Genomic DNA, 19,440 nt, shown 5'->3' on the forward strand with positions numbered 1-19,440 from the left:
AATCCAATAAATAAATAAATAAATAAATACATACATACATACATACATACATACATATACACACACATATACTGTATATGTATACTATATATATATATATATATATATATATATATATATATATATGGACACATTTAGAAACTGGTTTTATTCATCAAGACTTTGTCATGTTTCAGAGATATGCCTAGACTTATGGATGGCACCATAAAGTTTTAATGAGTTAAGATTGACTTTGGAAGCCAATAAATGCTTGCTTATATATATGGTTTACAGTATATCAGTCTTTTCAGGTAAGAGGGTTGATTTTTTTGGGAGACAGTAAAGAAAGAACCTCATGACATTTTAGGGACCTTGAAAATTTGAATAATTCACCCAAACCTATAGGTATTTCAGGCAAAGATGGATAGCAAGTATGTATATTGGCTCCTTCACTCTGAGAGGCTGATTAAAGTTCAATCTAGAGATTGCTTATAAGATTCCATCAAAGCAGATTTAAGACCCTATATGATCAACTACTATTCTTGTGTTTATTCAGATACTCAGGCCAAATTGAACCTAGACTTTGTTAGGTCTGATCAAATAATTGAATCAATACCCCTCCCCCTGGAACTGGCTTTTCAGGTCATTTCACTATGGACATTTCCTTTGACCACATTTCACTTGTGGTGACCACATTGCATTCTCTCCCCTCTGGATATGCATAAAGAAGTCTCTGCCCAGAATAAAAGCCTGCAAAAGTCCCTTAAAAGCTGCTGACTCCCCTCACTGGGTGCTGGAGCCATCCAGGCTCAGCCACCTGGTGTGCGGATGATCTAATAAATTTGTAATCCCTTGTGTGTTCTTCCTTTGGCGACCTAACAGACTTAATGCAGTAAATTAATTGGTCTTAATTTTGCTCTTTAATTAAAAAAAAAAACAGGGTGATTTTAGGGAGATAAATTGTTACAATATAATCTATAATGTACAGTTGTAGATATTACCCACCAGTTCAATTAATTATCTTCAAAGTTTTATTTTGCACCTATGAACTGAACTGAATTCTGAATTATTCTGTTTTCTTAACTAGTTTCCTCTAAACTAATGTTTCATTTTTCTCCAATTCTTTGAATTGGAACTACTGAGATTTATAATTTGTCTCCACCAAGCCCTACTTGTACTCTGGTAATTCTGCCCCTTACTGACTCTAGACACCATTCCCATTTCTTTCTCTGCCCAGGCCTCATCATCCCTGTGACAGAGAGCAGGGATTCTTGGCTATGAAGGAAAACTTTGCCCCTCTTTAGCAGGAAACAGCTACAGAAGAGAAACATGTGCCTTTCCCTTAGTGAATTTAGAGCAAGAGTCATTGAGGGGGGAATGTAGTAGGCAGTTTCTACTGCTCCACAAATACTATATCTTTTTAAAAATATATTGTGTTCTGATTATTAGGATGTGGAAACATTCTCCATTATTTTTAAAATGTTGCTGGTTAATTAAGGACACAAACTGCCCACTTTTTTTATGTCCTTCTAAAAATGTATTGAAATAATGGCTAATGCCCATGTAATGGATTTGAATAAAACAATTAGCTTACATGTTTGGGCCACACTCTGAAATTCAAACATTCCTGACCATTTTGCAAATAAAATATGTTTTGGTTTTCAATGATCTGAGATTGAGTATTCAGTGGACAACTCTGTGAACTCCCTGCATGTATGTCTTGGTAAAATGTTTAGCCATTTCATTATCCAGGTCACAAAAGTCTTGTGAGTATCACAGAGTCTAAGAATAGAATATGCGCAGGAATAAAGTGCTATAGAAATTCATAACAAATAGAATAGTAATGACTTGCATTCTCAGAATACAAAATGCCTCTATTATGATATGAAAAAGGGCTTCAAAATGGCCTCTGACACTCTTGAAACATCAATCATCACTTTTGAGTAGCAATGTTATGTAGTATGGGGATTTAATGTCAGCAAGATTAGGAAAATAATATATTTCATTTACTGAACTTCATTGAATCTAAGGTCTCTTTCTTCTGTAACTAAAAAAAATTATCATTATTTCAGTTTACTTGAATGATTATGTTTTATTTGCTTCAATTTTCAGGACATAAAAATATGTAAGTAGCCATATGCTCATGCACTATGCACAAGAACATTAATCTTTTGTATACCCCACTCCAATTCCCCCCTGCTGTAAAAAAAAAAGGAAAAGGCAGATTGCTGGTAAATATCATTGATGTAGAAAGTAGAAAATTAGATATAGAAAGTCTGGGGCATAGTGTTTTGTTTGTTTGTTTATAAAAAATAACCATACTTCTTTCATAACTCAATAGGAAATTTGAAGGCATTTTTCTTGAATGTAAATGGCACTTGGCCAAACAGTGTTCGACTTAACTAAAGTCTATTTCTACATTTAAATGAATTAGAATTAAAAAGAACATTGTATGTTCCCAAATGTAAGAGGCTCCAGACACCTTACATTTTTCAACTGCAAGTACCTGTGATTTTATCACAAAATTCATGTAACTTTGCTGTCATCAACTCTAACCAACCTGGGGGATATCGATTTTTATGTATGGCTTTGAGGTGTAAGTGAATCACCTCATTTTTGAGGAAAGAGCGGAAGTTTCCATTACACTTACAATGAGCAAAGATGACAGCCATGGCCTTGAGGCAATGTCTGAAATCCTACAAACTTCATCTAGCCTATTCTTTAGTCAACCTCTAACCACATTCACTCAGGGGCAGGTTAGTGCAACAAGGTAGCAAAGTGAAAGAGACAAAAAATATGGAGTTTAGTGACAAGAAATCTCAGTGAAAGAAAATCTGATGAAAATGTTTAAAAGACTTATCACCAGCTGGTGGAGAGTCTGAAATAGGAGAAGTAGGGACAAGACATTAATGAAATACATGGTCCAACAACAGGATAAAATTATTGACACTGAACACATTTACTTTTCCAATCTCAGATGCTTTTATTTCTCCACTTTCTTGGGGAAAATAACTGCTAAACAAAGTTTAAAGCTACAGTGAGTAGAAGTGGATCTATTCAGCTAGTCCATAGGGATGGGGAATAGAGATCATTCTCCTAGCATTATTTTTCTCAAAATGGCATTAGAAATTCAAAGAAAAATAAACCTGTATTGATAATGCTACTCAGCAAAGCAATGTTACATCTGTGGGGTCACTTAATTATAAATACAGAGGACTAAATTAATACAGAACAGTAATCTAAAGCTCTGTATAATATGTAGGAAGAAATATAACCTATATCTCAAATATATAAGCATTTTATATGAAAAGAATACAAAAGGAAAATTTGATATTAATTGATGGAAGAATTTGAGATTCATTATTCCTACACATAAAGTTACTTTTTATTGATATTCCGTATATTTAACATAGGTGTCATATTCATCCAGCAATATATTTTCATTTTTATCCCGAAAGCACAGAGTGGATTCTAACTTGGACAAGATGATATAGATTCATCTCCTTCTGTTTCTCTCAGGTAAACACAACAATAAATTATAAAAATAATGCTAGAAGCAGTAGTGAATGGGGGAAGATGAAGGAGAAAAGCACACTGATCTGGGCCCCAGAAATGGGAGAACAACATAGTAAAAGGTTGTCTAATTATCAATCCAATACTCAGGTCTAATTATTCCTAACCTCCAACATAACATGAAAAGGTGATCCTGGTAGGCACATCCCTACCTTAGTTTGATAAGTCCCAAATAAAACAACAGGTGAGCTTGACAACCCAAAAAAGAGTATTAGTCAATTTTGCTTCTACTTACTATCAAAAAACATATGGAAATGAAATGAAAAACACAACACAATGTACAATTGCCCCAAAGAAAATTAAATACATAGATATATACTTAAAAACATATATACAGACACTGTATACTGAACTTTATGAAATGCAGAATAAAGAAAATTAAAGAAGGTAAATAAATGAATATACACATTGTATTCATGGACTGAAAGACCCAACATAGTAAAAATATTAAATATTCCAAAATTGATCTATAGGATTAAAGTCGTCATAAAAATTTCAATAAATTTCAATAAGTGTTGGTTTTAGTCATGAAAGTGTGTTGAATTTTGTCTAATGCTTTTTCTGAATCTATTGAAAGAATCATTTTCCCCCTCAATTTGTTAATATGGTGTATGCCAATTTATTTTAATATATTGAAACACAGTTCTATGTTAGGGCTAAATTCCATGTGGTCATGTTGTAGGATCATTTTTATATACTGTTGGATTAATTTGTTAATATTTTGTTGAAGTTTTTGCATTCATATGTATCAGGGATATTGGCCTATAGATTTTTTTCTTGTGGTATCTTTGTCCCACTTTATATCTGTGTAATGCTGGCTTTATAAAATGTGTACAGGTATACAACTCAATATTTTAGAAGAATTTGAAAATGACTGGCAATAAATCTTCTTCAACTGTTTAGTAAAATTCACCTATGAAATAATCTTATCCTGAGCTTTTCTTTGTTGGGAGGTGTTTGATAACAACATGATTCCTAACAGCAAAAAAACTAAAACAACCTAGTTGTTCTTTAATGGCTAAATGGTTTTAAAAAGCTGCAATAAATCTGTATTATAGAATAATACTCAGAAATAAAATAAAAAAGAATTAACTTATTGATAATTTCAACAACTTGGATAAATCTCTAAGGAATTATGGTGAATGAAAAAAAAATTAAAGAGTACACCTTGAGTATAAAGAACTAAGATGGCAGCATAGGTAAATGCCTGTACTCTCTGCCTCCCACAACCACATCAAAATTAGAACTAAAATACAGAACATCATTCAGAGCTGCCCTACACCAATCTAGGGTTCCAGAGCTCAAAAGAGAAGTCCCTGCAACTACAGGCTGTAAAAACCAGTGGGGATTGGGGCTGAGTGACAAGGTGGCTGTTGGAGACCCAGGTGTTCCATTTAAAGGGCCAGTGCACAAAAGTACTTAGACTCCCAGTTCTGGGAGGCTTTGGGAGACCCAGACACATATGGGGAGAATTGGATTGTCTGGTATCAGGGCAGGAACTTGTTGGGGGGAGGGGGGGCTTTCTCGCAGATGAGGATGCTCACAGGGTTATTGATTCAGTGCTGGGACATCTCCTGTCTCATGGCTGATTGTCAGGCATATCTAAGTCTCCATCAGCCTGGAGCACACTGTTTGCTCCACCCTGGGGATTCCACAAGACCCTGTCCCATCTAATTTGCAGCCCCACTCAAGGTGTTTGCAGAAGCCTTTCCATATGAATGGCCTGTCCTGGCTTAGGCTTCAGACTTTACTAAAATCTTTCAAACAAGCTGCAGCTGGTTCAGAGAGCCCCAAACATATCAATAAAAGGCCCAAGACCCTGCACTAGCATGAGCCTGCCTTGCTTCATAGCTGGGTCTCACCTGGGCACCTCTAAGCTCAATACAAATAGCAACCATCTGCAGATCCCTTTGTAGATCCTGCAGGGTGGCCCCAGGCAGCAGCTGACTTTTCACCTCCCTGGAGGCCCTAGAGCCAGTACATCCGGTAGACAGCTTTTGACCATAGCAGATTACAACTCCACACATCCACAAGTTACACACTCCTGAGGCAGACTCAGTGAGCATCAAAGCCCCACTGAAGCAAGTCTTGCTCCATAGGGGTGTTTCCTGCACAGCAACTCTCCCACTGTAGCCACAGCTGGTCCTCACAGCCAATTGGCCTCGAGGTCATCCCCTCCCAGTGATACCAACAACAATCAAGGCTCACACAAGGGCACACCTACAGTGCCCAGCTCAGGTGACTGGGGAGGCTGAGCCACTGAGCCCTACAGCAGACCTACAACACAAAGCCACTCTACCAATTCCAGGAAACAAAGCAGCTCTATTCAATACATAGAAACAAACACAGGGAAGCAATCAAAATGTGCAGACAAAGAAACATGTCACAAATGTAAGAAATGGAAGCAAACAAACTACTGGATACAGAGTTCAAAGCCATGGTTATAAAGTTACTCCAGGATCTTTATGAAACTTTCAAGGATCTTAGTGAGAATGTCAAAGACATGAAAATTTACACTAACTAAAATATAGAATAATTTACAGGGATTCCATAGTAGAGTAGAGGATTCCGATAACAAATCAATAATTTGGAATGTGAGGAAGCAAAAAACACCCAATCAGAAGAGCAAAAAGAAGAAAAAATCCAGAAATAAGAAGATAGCATAAGGAGTCTCTTGAACAACTTCAAGAGTACCAACATTCACATTATGGGGGTGCTGGAAGAAGAGAGAGAGCAAGACATTGAAAACCTCTTTGAAGAAATGACAGAAAACTTCCCCTACCTGGTGAAATAAATAGACTTGCAAGTCTCAGAAATGTAGAGAATCCTAAACAAGAGGAACCCAAAGAGGCCCACACTAAGACACATTATGATTATGATTAAAATGCCAATGATTAAAGATAAAGAGAGAATCTTAAAAGCAGCAAGAGAAAAGCAGTTAGTTACCTACAAAGGAGCTCCCATACAACTGTCAGCTGATTTCTCAACAGAAACTTTGCAGACCTGAAGGGAGTAGCAAGAAATATTCAAAGTGATGAATATTAAGGACCTATAACCAAGATTATTCTGCCCAGCAAAGCTCTCATTTAGAATTGAGCATCAGATAAAGAGATTCACAAACAAACAAACTAACAAAAAGCTAAAGGAGTTTATCACCATTAACCAGTATTACATGAAATGTTGTAGGGTATTCAAGAAGAAGAAAGAAGAAGAAGGAGAAGGAGAAGAGAAGGAGATATAAAAATATGAACAATAAAATGGCAACAAATACATATCTGTCAACAATTGAATCTAAAAATCAAAATAAACGAACAAGAAATCTAATGAGCAAAATAAACTGGTGAATAAAATAGAATCAGAGGCATGGAACAGACTGATGAATCTCAGAGGGAAGGGGGGAGGGGGCGGAAAGAGATTAACCAAAGACCTTACCAATAGACTTGGAGAATAGGTTGGTGAAAAGCTGGGATGAGGCAGGAATGGGTGGAGGGGGACAATGGGGAGAAAAAGGGGGACATCTATAATACTCTCAACAATAAAGATTTTTAAAAAAATATATTTTATTGATCCCTTACAGAGAGGAAGGGAGAGGGACAGAGAGCCAGAAACATCAATCAGATGCCTTCTGCACACTCCCTACTGGGGATGTGCCCACAACCAAGGTACATGCCCTTGACTGGAATCAAACCTGGGACCCTTGAGTCCGCAAGCCGACACTCTATCCACTGAGCCAAACCGGCCAGGGCAAGATTTTTTTTTTAAAAGTGCATCTTGTATGATTCATTTATATAATATTCCTGAAATTATTAAGTAATAAAATGAAGAACTGATTAGTGGCTGTCAGGAGTTAGTGTGAAAGTGAGTGTGGCCCACATGAAGGATGCTTTTGCTTGTGGAACAGTTCTGTATTGTGACTGTATCAACAATGATAAACTAATTATTTTTATTATACTATAGTTTTACAAAATATTACCACTGGATAAATTTCTTTAAAAGGATACATGATATCTCCATGTTATTTCTGACGATTGTATGATAATCTATAATGATCTCAAAATAAAAAGTGATTATAGTGATATTGATACCACTAGTAATTAAAACACAGGATAGGGAAGAAATCCAGGCCATAGTCTTTAAAATCTTTCACTGTGTAGTGAAAAGAAAGAATGATAATCATATGTAAAAGATGGTGAATAAAACACGTCTAAGTGAGATATTTACTAGAATAGCACAGACAATTCCATGAAGTTATCAAGGCTTTCCAGTATCATGGACCATGATAGGAGCTGGGTGCACATTATGGTTCATACTTTACAGACTGAACAAGCCTGATTGCGGACTCTAAAGCCTGGAATTTTAGTGTCTTTATGTGTGAAATAATTATGTGCACATATCTTCAGATATCTAAGTAATACAAGTCAAATTATATGAGTCTGGAATAGCTAAGTTTTCCTTGGTAATTAGACCTTTCCATCTTCTCATTTTTCTAATGATTATAGATAGGTATCTACTCATAATAAAATGACTCTACCTCTGGGAAGCTTGAGATATAATCTGAGACCAAATCTCCAAATGATTTGAATATTGGGCTGCTTAATCTCCTGTCAGATGTCTACATAAAACCAAGTATTTAGGGTTAAAAAAAGCATATTCTCATAAATTTGTAAATATTTATTTAGTTTTAAGATGTTGGAGCTAAAGAAGATTTTGGAAATCATTTATCTTAAACTTAATTTGAAATGTGTGAAGACTGAAGTCAAAAGAGTGGTGACTGACCCCATATCACACATATTTCAGAGTCAGCCAAGACAGAGCAAGGCATGCTTCTGTATCAGTCAGAAAGCTCCCCAAGTTTGTATTTGCAAATCTGGAAAACATACCCATCTGTGTCACACAGCAAGAGGAGAGAGAGAGGCTCTCTGCTCCTCCTGTTCGTCAGACAGCCTTTCCTGCGCAGTGCCAGCAGCCACAACCCTGAGACATGATGATGGAAGGTCAGAGTGAACGGATTTGACCACATTGGGCGCCTGGTCACCAGGGCTGCTTTTAACTCTGGCAAAGTGGATACTGTCTCCATCAGTGACCTCAACTACATGGTCTACATGTTCCAGTGTGATTCTACTCATGGCAAGTTCAAAGGCACAGCAAAGACAGAGAATGGGAAGCTTGTCATCAATGGACAGCCCATCTCTATCTTCCAGGAGTGAGATCCTGCCAACATCAAATGGGGTGATGCTAGTGCTGAGTATGTTGTGGAGTCCGCCTGTGTCTTTACTACCACAGAGAAGGCTGGGGCTCACTTGAAGGGCAGAGCCAAGAGGGTCATCATCTCTGCCCTTTCTGCGGATGCCCCCATGTTTGTGATGGGTGTGAACCATGACAAGTATGACAACTCCCTCAAGATTGTCAGCGATGTCTCCTGCACCACCAACTGCTTGGCCCCCCTGGCCAAGGTCATCCATGACAACTTAAGCATCGTGGAGGGACTCATGACCACGGTCCATGCCATCACCGCCACCCAGAAGACCATGGATGGCCCCTCTGGGAAGCTGTGGCATTATGACCCTGGGACTGCCTAGAACATCATCCCTGTTTTTCCTGGTGCTGCCAAGTGTGGGCAAGGTCATCCCTGAGCTGAATGGGAAGCTCACTGGCATGGCATTCCATGTCCCCACCGTCAATGTGTTGTTTGTGGATCTGACCTGCCGCCTGGAGAAAGCTGTCAAATACGATGACATCAAGAAGGTAGTGAAGCAGGCATCAGAGGGCCCCCTCAAGGGCATCCTGGGCTATACTGAGGACCAGGCTATCTCCTACGACTTTAACAGTGACACCCACTCCTCCACCTTTGATGCTGGGGCTGGCATTGCCCTCAATGATCACGTTGTCAAGCTCATTTCCTGGCATGACAATGAATTTGGCTACAGCAACAGGGTGGTGGAACTTATGGTCCACAGGGCCTCCAAGGAGCAAGAACCCCTGGACCACCAGCCCCAGAAAGAGGAAGAGAGGCCCTCAGCTGCTGGGGAGTCCTTGCCCCAAATTGATCCCCCAACACACTGAGAATCTCCTGGCTACCATTTCCATCCCAGACCCCTTAAAGAAGGGAAGGGGCGTAGGGATCCCTACTTTGTCGTTCACGATCAATAAAAACATTTAGTGAGAAGGAGAATTCTTCTTTACCCATCCCTTTTCCTTTAATTTCAACAACATTTGCACAAGTTCACTGTACCCAGGGGGAAAAAAGAGAGATAATAAATAGAGCAGAGAATTGTATAACAGTGCTTGAATGCTTTCCCTCAGAACAGTATGCCTCACTCTGCACCTATGGCATTGGATAAAACATGTCACAATGCCATTTTGCATTACCCAAGGTAATAAATGACTCCAATCCCCCATGTGTCCTACTCCTGATAGTGAAATCTCGCTGAAAATGGAAATGATGCAAAAGATTGTTTGAGACCCACCATGAGTGACAAAATATTATAAAGACTGAATAAATCAATTTGAATTTATTTCATATCCAATTTACCTTTATACTTAGTTTGCAATAAACAATTACATAAGTAATTTGCTAAATTACATCCAAATGTTTATATTAAAAATGATTCTTTTTTTATTATCAAGCAAAATGCATCATTTCTTGACAAGTAAACTTTAGTTTCTCACTGTATACAAAAGTATCAATTTCCCATTTTAGCATGCAAAATCTAGCAAACATTTTCTGATTTAACTGCTATGTTACTCACTCATCAGTAGGTAGCAGGGTTTCTCAATCTCAGCAGTAGAAATACTTTGGTCTGGATAATTCTTTGTTTTAGGAGGCTGTTCTCCTCTGCATTATAAAATGTTTACCAGCATTCTTGGCCTTGAGCCTAAATATGCCAGTTAGCCCTCCCCACTAGCTATGATAAGAAAAAATATATATCAAAAATTGCTAAATGGCCTCAGGGAGCAAAATCTCTGTGGCAGTCACACACATGAGAACTGCTGAATCTACTAGCTCCTTTCCTTTCTGGTGCTATTTAAAAGTTTTCCTTTCTTTGAGGTTTACCTGAAATTTCACCGTCTCTAAGTAGATGGTATGTTCTCTCCTGTTTCCTTACTTTTCTTATGAGATATTTTCAATTTGCAATATTTTTTAGTTGTCAAAATGCTTTAATTTGTTCTACTTATGATAAAATAATTTTATATGATCTAAAGTGAAATAATATAAGTGTCATTTTACAAATAAAGAAACCAACTTCCAAGAAGTTAAAAGACTATACCAGTATTGCATAAATTACAAACTATGCTTTGTAACCTGGTTTCTAAACATTATTCTCAATATTGGGAAAAAGATTCAAGATGGTGCATACTAGGTAGATGTTATACTCATCTCCTCCAAAGACCAAACTGGAATTACAACTAAAATATAAAACAATCCACCTGAATAACCAAGTGAATTAACTATCTGAATTAAAGTCTAATAACCAATGATCTATAGAAAAGCCATGAGACTAGTAGGAGGGGCAGAGATGTAAAAATGTCTGAACCTGTTCCCACACAAGACAGCAGAGATTCCAAAGGAATATCTCAGCCACAAAGGTCCCCCCTGAGAAGTGAAGAATCTCAACCCAACACCAGACTCCCTAGCCCAAGGAACCTGAACAGAGAAGAGGCAGCCAAATAGCATCTGGCTGTGAAAATCACCAGGGTTTCTATCCACCATGGAGGTACAGGTGCCCTCTTAAAGGGCCAATACACAAAATGTCATTTGCAGCCACTCAGCCTGATCTCGGGGAGAGGGAGTGCTGAGTGGGATGGAGTCATATGAGAAGAGACTGGAGTTTGTGGCACTGGGACGAGAGCTGAGGGGCCAGCTGTCAGGCCCCTGTGCTGAGTCACCCTTCCGTGCCACAGATGCTCTCTTTCTTATATGGAGCACTCGCCTTTTTAGAGCATCATCCTGGTAAAATGCAATAGCCCCACCCTCCATGTCACCCCACTCTGTGGAGCTCATGCACTGCTGAGGACTCAGCTACCTGTGTTGGGATGTAGAGGTGTGGTCCGTCTGAGTGGGTGTCTGTGACAAAGTGGTGTGGCTTTGGTATGGGGACCATTTGCCTCACTTTTTTTTAACCTCACTGATACCTCCCCATTAGGGATCCAAGTGGCCTCACTCTCTCGACAACTGATGGCCCTGCCTTGCTGAGGTCTGGGCAGAAGCTGGGAGAGACTGAGTGGTAAACTCTTGGTCAGGGATTAATTCTCCCCTTTCCAACAGGCCCTAACAGCACCTCCCCAAAATGAGAGGCCCACTAACTCCACCCTTCCAACTCCCAGTGGCCCAGTTTGGACCCCCAACAAAATTTTGGGCAGGCAGCCCTGGCCAGTTTTTCTCAGTGTTTAGAGCACTGTCCAACAAACCAAGGGGTCTTGGGTTCAATTCCCAGTCAAGAACAGGTACGTCAATTGCAGGTTCCCTGACCCTGGTAGGGGTGCATATGATAGGCAGCCAATCTATCTCATATCGATGTTTCTCTCTCTCTCTCTCCCTCTTCCCTCCCTTCTGTTTTCTCTAGAAAACAATGGAGAAAATATCTTCAGGTGAAGAGTAAAAAAAAATTTTTGGACATACCGAGTTTTGTAGTTCTAGGGGGCTATTTTTCTCTTGCACACACAATGGAGTAGAGCCCTCCCTACATGCAGCCAAATCGTGAATTGTTTGGGCCTGATAAACTCTGTTAATGTCACCCTGATGACTCCCTGAGACATTATTACCTGTGGGGAAGCATAGGACTTGGTTGGAATGTACATAGGAGGATTCTCCACAAGGTCGGGAGCCTCTGGGGGAACCTTGCCAAAGGTGGAAGCCCTTACCTTGACTTTTCCAAGCTAGTCTGAACCCCCACGTGTTTTGCAAAGGTCTCTGTTTAGTCTTTCAGACCTGACCTTGTAGAAGCACGTGCTTTCTCCAGGATACTTACCCTGCTGATTGTATCTAGAGGTTAATTTTAGTTCAAGTGGTTGTGATAAGAAAAGCCTCAGGAGGCAGGCGAACAGGGCTTAAGTAACTGTGCAGTAAGTCATTGGAGCCTTTTTGGGATTCCCAAGTTTGAGGGAATTGTTTCTCAGCTAAGGAATTCACAATCCCAATTATGCTTCTTAAGAATGTAAGTATGTTTACCATTAGAAAAATAAGCCTATTTCTGAAAGTAAGGGGGAAAAAAAGGGATTTTTGTATTTCCCTAGGAAGCAAAGGTTTTATATATATTATTTTAAAATGTTATGTTAATCAGGACATTGATTACTTTAAGTAAATAGATTACTTAATTCTGTTTAATAATAATAGTATATAATAAAGAGGTAATATGCAAATTGACCATCACACCCTCACACAAGATGGCTCCCCCATGTGGGCACAAGATGGCCTCCACAACATGGCTGGCAGGGAAGGGCAGTTGGGGGAGACAAGGCCTGCAGGGGAGGGCATTTGGGGGAAACCAGGCCTGCAGGGGAGGGCAGTTAGGGGAGACTCAGCCTGCAGGGGAGGGCAGTTGGGGGTGACCAAGGCTGGCAGGCAAGGGCAGTTGGGGGTGATCAGGCCAGCAGGGGAGGGCAGTTGGTGGCAATTGGGCCAGCAGGGGAGCAGTTAGGCTTTGATCAGGCTGGTAGGGGAGTGGTTAGGTGGTGATCAGGCTGGCAGGCAGAAGCAGTTAGGGGCAATCAGGCAGGCAGGCAGGCGAGCAGTTGGGAGCCAGCAGTCCCGGATTGTGAGAGGGATGTCCGACTGCCAGGTTAGGGATTGGGCCTAGCCTGGCAGTTGGACATCCCCTGAGGGGACCCAGATTGGAGAGGGTGCAGGCTGGGCTGAGGGATAACCCCTCAGTGCACGAATTTTGTGCACCGGGGTTCTATTATAATATATTTGACTACATTCCCAGGGTTTAAATTTTAAGATTTGATTTCTCTCATTATGAAGGTAAATTTTATACTTAAGGTAAAGAGAAGCTCTGTCAAATGAGGACATAATAATTATATTCTATTTATATATGCATATTAAATAGATTCTAATATGCTTACATTTATAACTAACTAGAGGCCCGGTGCACGAAATTCATGCACTGGGAGGGGCGGTGTCCCTCAGCCCAGCCTGCACCCTCTCCAATCTGGGACCCCTCGAGGGATGTCCGACTGCCCGTTTAGGCCCAATCCTGGTGGGATCGGGCTTAAACGGGCAGTCGGATATCCCTCTCACAATCCAGGACTGCTGGCTCCCAACTGCTTGCATGCATACCTTCCTGATTGCCCCTAACCGCTTCTGCCTGCCAGCCTGATCACCCCCTAACCACTCCCCTGCCAGCCTGATTGATGCCTAACTGCTCCCCTGCCAGCCTGTTTTCCCCTAACTGCCCTCCCCTGCAGGCCTGGTCACCCCTAACTGCCCTCCCCTGCAGGCCTAGTCCACCCCCAATTGTCCTCCCCTGCAGGCCTGGTCCCCCTGCAACTGCCCTCCCCTGCAGGCCGGTTTCCCCCAACTGCCCTCCCTTACAGGTCTGTTCCCCCCCACCTGCCCTCCCCTGCAGGCCTGGGTCCCCCCCAACTGCCCTCCCTTGCTGTCCTGGTCTCCCCCAACTGCCCTCATCTGCTGGCCTGGTCAGCCCCCACTGCCCTCCCCTGCCGACCTGGTCACTCCTAACTTCCCTCCCCTGCAGGCCTGGGTCCCCCCCAACTGCCCTCCCTTGCAGGCCTGGTCCCTCCCAACTGCCTTCCCCTGCTGGCCATCTTGTGGAGGCCATCTTGCGTCCACATGGGGGCAGGATCTTTGACCACATGGGGGCAGCCATCTTGTATGTTGGAGTGATGGTCAATCTGCATATTACTCTTTTATTAGATAGGATAGAGGCCTGGTGCACAGGTGGGGGCCAGCTGGTTTGCCCTGAAGGGTGTCCCGGATCAGGGTGGGGGTTCCCTTGGGGCGTAGGGCAGCCTGGGCGAGGGGCCTGTGGTGGTTTGAAGGCCGGCCACGCCCCCTGGTGACCCAAGTGGAGGCTCTGGTATCTGGGGTTTATTTATCTTCTATAATTGAAACTTTGTAGCCTTAAGCGGAGGCCTGGGCTGGCCAGGGTGTGGGGAAAGCTTGGCTTCCTCCATCGCCGGGGGCAACCCTAGCCTCCTGCTCTTTCCAGCTCCGTGGCTGCCACCATTTCTGTTTGGGTTTATGTATCTTTTATCATGAAACTTTGTAGCCTTGAGTGGAGGCCTAGGCCGTCAAGGGCAGGCGGAAAGCTTGGATTCCTCCATTGCCAGGGAAACCCAAGCCTCCCTCCTGCTCTCTGTGGCCGTAGCCATCTTGGTTGGGTTTATTTGCATATTCGCTCCTGATTGGCTGGTGGTGTGGCTTGTGGGTGTAGCGGAGTGATGCTTAATTTGCATATTACTCTTTTATTAGATAGGATTGTTATAAGTTATAATATTGTGGAATATTGTGTTTTACAAAAAGGACAAGATTCCATGTCATTTACATTACTCTATAAAGTATCTGAATTTATAGAAGTACTAACAACAAAAATCAGGAGAAAAAGAATTTAATTATAGTACTAAATAAACTAAAAATAATTATAGTTTTGGTAATTATTGTTCTCGTGGCAATGTGTTTGTTTGCATGAATTCAATAAGAATCTGATTTCTTCATAACAGGACATGAGTCAGTTTCCAATTGTAATTTTATTAACCAAAACTTTACTCCAATATCATGTCTGAAAGAGAGACATGCCAGGACTCTGGTTGTCACCAGAAAGCTCTAAGGAATGGAGATTGACTTTGAAGCCGATAAACCCCTTGAATAAATAGCCTGGTACCTTGTTTGGTCACATAGTTCATAGCAGTCTTTCTAGGTAAGGAATGAAGGTTGCTTTCCTGAGAGATGGCATGAAAGACACCTCAAGACACCTGTAGCGACCTCAACTTTAGGAATGCACCCCAATTCTGTAGGTATTGCAGGCGAAGCTTGATGACAACTGTGTGGCTTACCTTCTTTGCCTTAGAGTAAACTTCTCATGAGATTCCAGCAAAGCATGTTTTTTTTTTTTAAAGATAGCCCATGTAATCAACTGTTATTCTTGTTGTGTTTACAATCTTGTTATGCAAACAATCAGGCCAAATTATAACTAGACTTAATACAGTAAGTAAATTAGTACATTAGTCTTTAATAAAAATGAGAGTGATTTTAGGGAGAAAAATTGTTTCAACAGGAAATTATTAGAAACTGTTCTAACTTTTGCCCAATAATACTAAATTTTATAACACAGTGTGTCTCCACCAGATTACAAGCCCTACTTACATCTAGGGAATACCACCTGTAAGCATCATTGCCACCTCCTTCTGTGCCCAGGCCTCATCGTCCCTCTGACAGAGACCAAGGATCTCTTGCCTCTGAGAGAAAGCTTAGACCCACCTCAGCACAAAGCAGTTACCGAAGAAACCTGGCATCCCTTTCCTTAAAAGAATTCAGAGCCAAGATTCTTGAGGGGGATCTAGTAGGCAGGTAGACAGGCATGAGCAGAGCAAGGATGATAGGCCAACTAGAGGAGGGATAGACTCTGAGTCATACTTCTCACCACTCCAACTGCTCTGAAGCTAGCAATAGAGGAACCTGTGTAGAACTAACTTTTAATCATAATTAATTAGAAGAAATTTTTATTTTGCATATAATAGAACGTATAGAGGTACAGGAAAAATAAAGTAGACAAACAGAAAGGGTATGTGTAAGTTACAGAAGGTATATATAAATTACAGAAGGTATGTATAAATTGTAAGAGGTATGTATAAGTTACAGAGGGTCTATACAAGTAAAAAAGAACTAGAGTTGAGGAAGTAAAAATTGTAAAAAGGGATATAAAGAAAGGAATATAACAGGAAGAAAGAAAATTAGAGTAGGAATACTTAAGAATAATTATAAAAGTTATAAGAATGTTTATAAAAGTCATAGAAGGTTTATAAAAAAGAAATCTTAAAAAGAATTATAAGTATACTGAATAATAAATCTAATAGAGTACCTGAATTAATCTAAAAAGTAATCATATTATTTTAAATCTTAGAATACATATATTTATATGTGAATAGGGGATTAAGTTTTTCTTAAAATTTTCTTTTCAAGGCCTGTGTGAAGTAACTCAGCTGTGAATCCAGCAACAGAATGGATAAGCATAGTCAGACAGATCGACCCACCAGGAGTCAACATCATCTCATCCACATTATCTCATTGCCTGACAATAGCTGATGTCTACAGACCTCAGGCCTTCTACAAAATCAGAACTTGAGCAGTGAACGCACTTAGCGGACCCTGACATTCCAAAGCAGAAAGTTTGCCATTTCCTTCTGTCTTTGAAGCCAGCAAAACAAAAAGTGGGGAAATGTGGGGAAGCACAGGACTTGATTGGAATGTCTGTAAGGAAGATTACCTGAAAGGTCGGGGGCCTCTGGGGGAACCTTGTCAAAGGTGGAAGGCTCTACCTTGACTTTTCCAAGCTAGTCTGAACCCCGGGTGTTTTCCTAAGGTCTCTGTTTAATCTTTTAGACCTGACCTTATAAAAGTATGTGATATCTCAAGGATGCTTACCCTGCTGATTGTATCTAGAGGTTAATTTTAGTTCAAGCGGTTGTAACACTGAAAGCCTAAGGAGGCAGGCAAACAGGGCCTTTTGCTCCTAAAGCAAAACAGCTCCTTAGCCTCTCCTTCACAGAAACATATGTCAGAATAATCTTTCTGTCACTTAGGGTCTGCCAGTCAGCCCCGGCAACTGCCCCACCACAAAGGTCTGTGAGCATCACATGGGTGGCAGCTAGATTAAATATACTCTGGGGCACTGGCTGATACTCAATTTGAAACTATGTATCAATCTGATGAACACCAACCAATCCTACCTGATGACTCACTGAGAACCTACTTCATGAAACTTGAGTACCACCAGGGGCTTTTTCAGTGGTTGAGCCTATCTGGCAATGGGCAGATGGAGGAAGGTGAAGTAGGATCTCAGTCTGATTGTTGGGTGCCTTGGGACTTCTGCTGACATGCAACTCGGTCCCAAAGAAGTTCATACCAAGACACATCATGATTAAAATGGTGAAGTTAAAGACAGACTCTTAAAAGCAGCAAAGCAAAGACAGTTATTTACTTACAAGAGATCTCCCATAAGACTGTCAGCTGATTTCTCAACAGACATTTCTGGCCAGAAAGGATTGGCATGAAATAGTCAAAGTGATGAAAAGCAAGGACCTATATGCAAGACTACTTATTCACCAAAGCTATCATTTAAAATTGAAGAAGAAATAAAGAGCTTTCCACAGACACCAAAAAACAAGGTAAAGGAGTTCATTTAAATGTAAATGGCTTAAGTGATCCAATCAAAAGACAGGTTAGCTGAATTGATAAGAAGACAAGACCTCTATGTATGCTCTATAAGAGACCCACCTTATAGACAGCATACATTTTGGAAAGGAAGAAACAAACAGAATAAGAGTAAGGGATAGAAAGAGATATTTCATGTAAATGGAAATAAAAAATATTGGGTAGCAATATATATATCTGACAAAATAGATTAAAAAAAAAACTATAACAAGAAACACATAAGAACACTACAGAATGATAAAGGGAGCAATCAAACAAGAGGATATAATCTTTGTAAACATTTATGCATCCAACATGGAAGCACCTACATATATAAAGCAATCTTGATGAACACAAAGTGAGAGATCAACAGTAATACTGTTGATCAAAATAGGATACTTTAATACCCCATTGATATCCATGGATTGATCTACCAAACAGAAAAATCAACAAGGAAACAATGGCCTTAAATGACACACTACATCAGATGCATTCAGTTTATACCTTCAGAGCATTTTACCTTAAAGCGGCAAAATATATATATTTTTTCAAGTGCACATGAAACATTTTGTAGGATGAACCACATGTTGGGATACAAAACAAGTTTCAATATATACTTAGGGAGGTTGAAATCATATCAAGCATCTTCTCTGATCAAAATGGTATGAAATTAGAAACCAATCACAAGAAAAAAAAAGTCATAAAAGCTAAATAACATGATCCTAAAGAGTAAATGTGTTAATAATGAGATCAAGGAAGAAATCCAAAGCTACCTTGAAACAAATAAAAATGAGAACATGACAATCCCAAATCTACGGGTCATAGTGAAAACAGTCCTAAGAGGGAAATTCATAGCATTATAGGTCTATCTCAAGAAACTAGAAAAATCTCAAAGAAGCAATCAAAGTTTACACTTAGAGGAACTAGAAAATGAACAAAGCCTAAAGGCAATAGAAGAAGAAAACAATAAAGATCAGAGCAGGAAATAAAAAGAAAATAGACTTTAAAAAATAATAAAAGATCAATGAAACAAAGAGCTGGTTCTTGGAAGAGATAAACAAATTTGACAAGCCTTTAAGCAGACTGGTCAAGAAAAAAGAGGACCCAAATAAATAAATAAAGTCAGACATGAAAGAAAAGTAACAACTGATTCCAAGAAATATAAGGGATTATAAAAAAAAATATATTACTCACAACTATACATCAACAAATTGGACAATGTGGGAGGAAGGGATAAATTTCTAGAAACACACAATTATCCAATATCCAATCACAAAGAATCAGAAAATATGAATTTACAAATTAGAAGTAATGAAGTTGAAGTAGTAATACAAATTTCCCAAAAAAGAAAAAGCCTAGACAAGATGGCTTCAAAGGTTAATATTAGCAAAAATTCAAAAAAGAGAACGAGCACGTATCAATCTTAAATTTTTCCACAAAATTCTAGAGGAGAGAAGGCTCCCAAACTAATTTTACCTGGCCAGCATTATCCTAAATCCAAAACCAATATCCCTGAT

The 19,440-nt window shown here is 40.0% G+C and overlaps 1 pseudogene across 1 annotated transcript; it reads left to right on the forward strand.

The window, feature by feature from the left end:
* The first annotated feature begins 8,549 nt into the window (after nt 1-8,549).
* On the forward strand, nt 8,550-9,615 carry LOC308248254 (glyceraldehyde-3-phosphate dehydrogenase-like; annotated as a pseudogene). The gene has a single exon. The product of its transcript is annotated as a glyceraldehyde-3-phosphate dehydrogenase-like (transcript).
* The last annotated feature ends 9,825 nt before the right edge of the window (nt 9,616-19,440 follow it).

The sequence above is a fragment of the Plecotus auritus genome (assembly GCF_963455305.1).
Source record: "Plecotus auritus genome assembly, chromosome: 5".
NCBI classification, from domain to species: Eukaryota; Metazoa; Chordata; class Mammalia; order Chiroptera; family Vespertilionidae; genus Plecotus; species Plecotus auritus.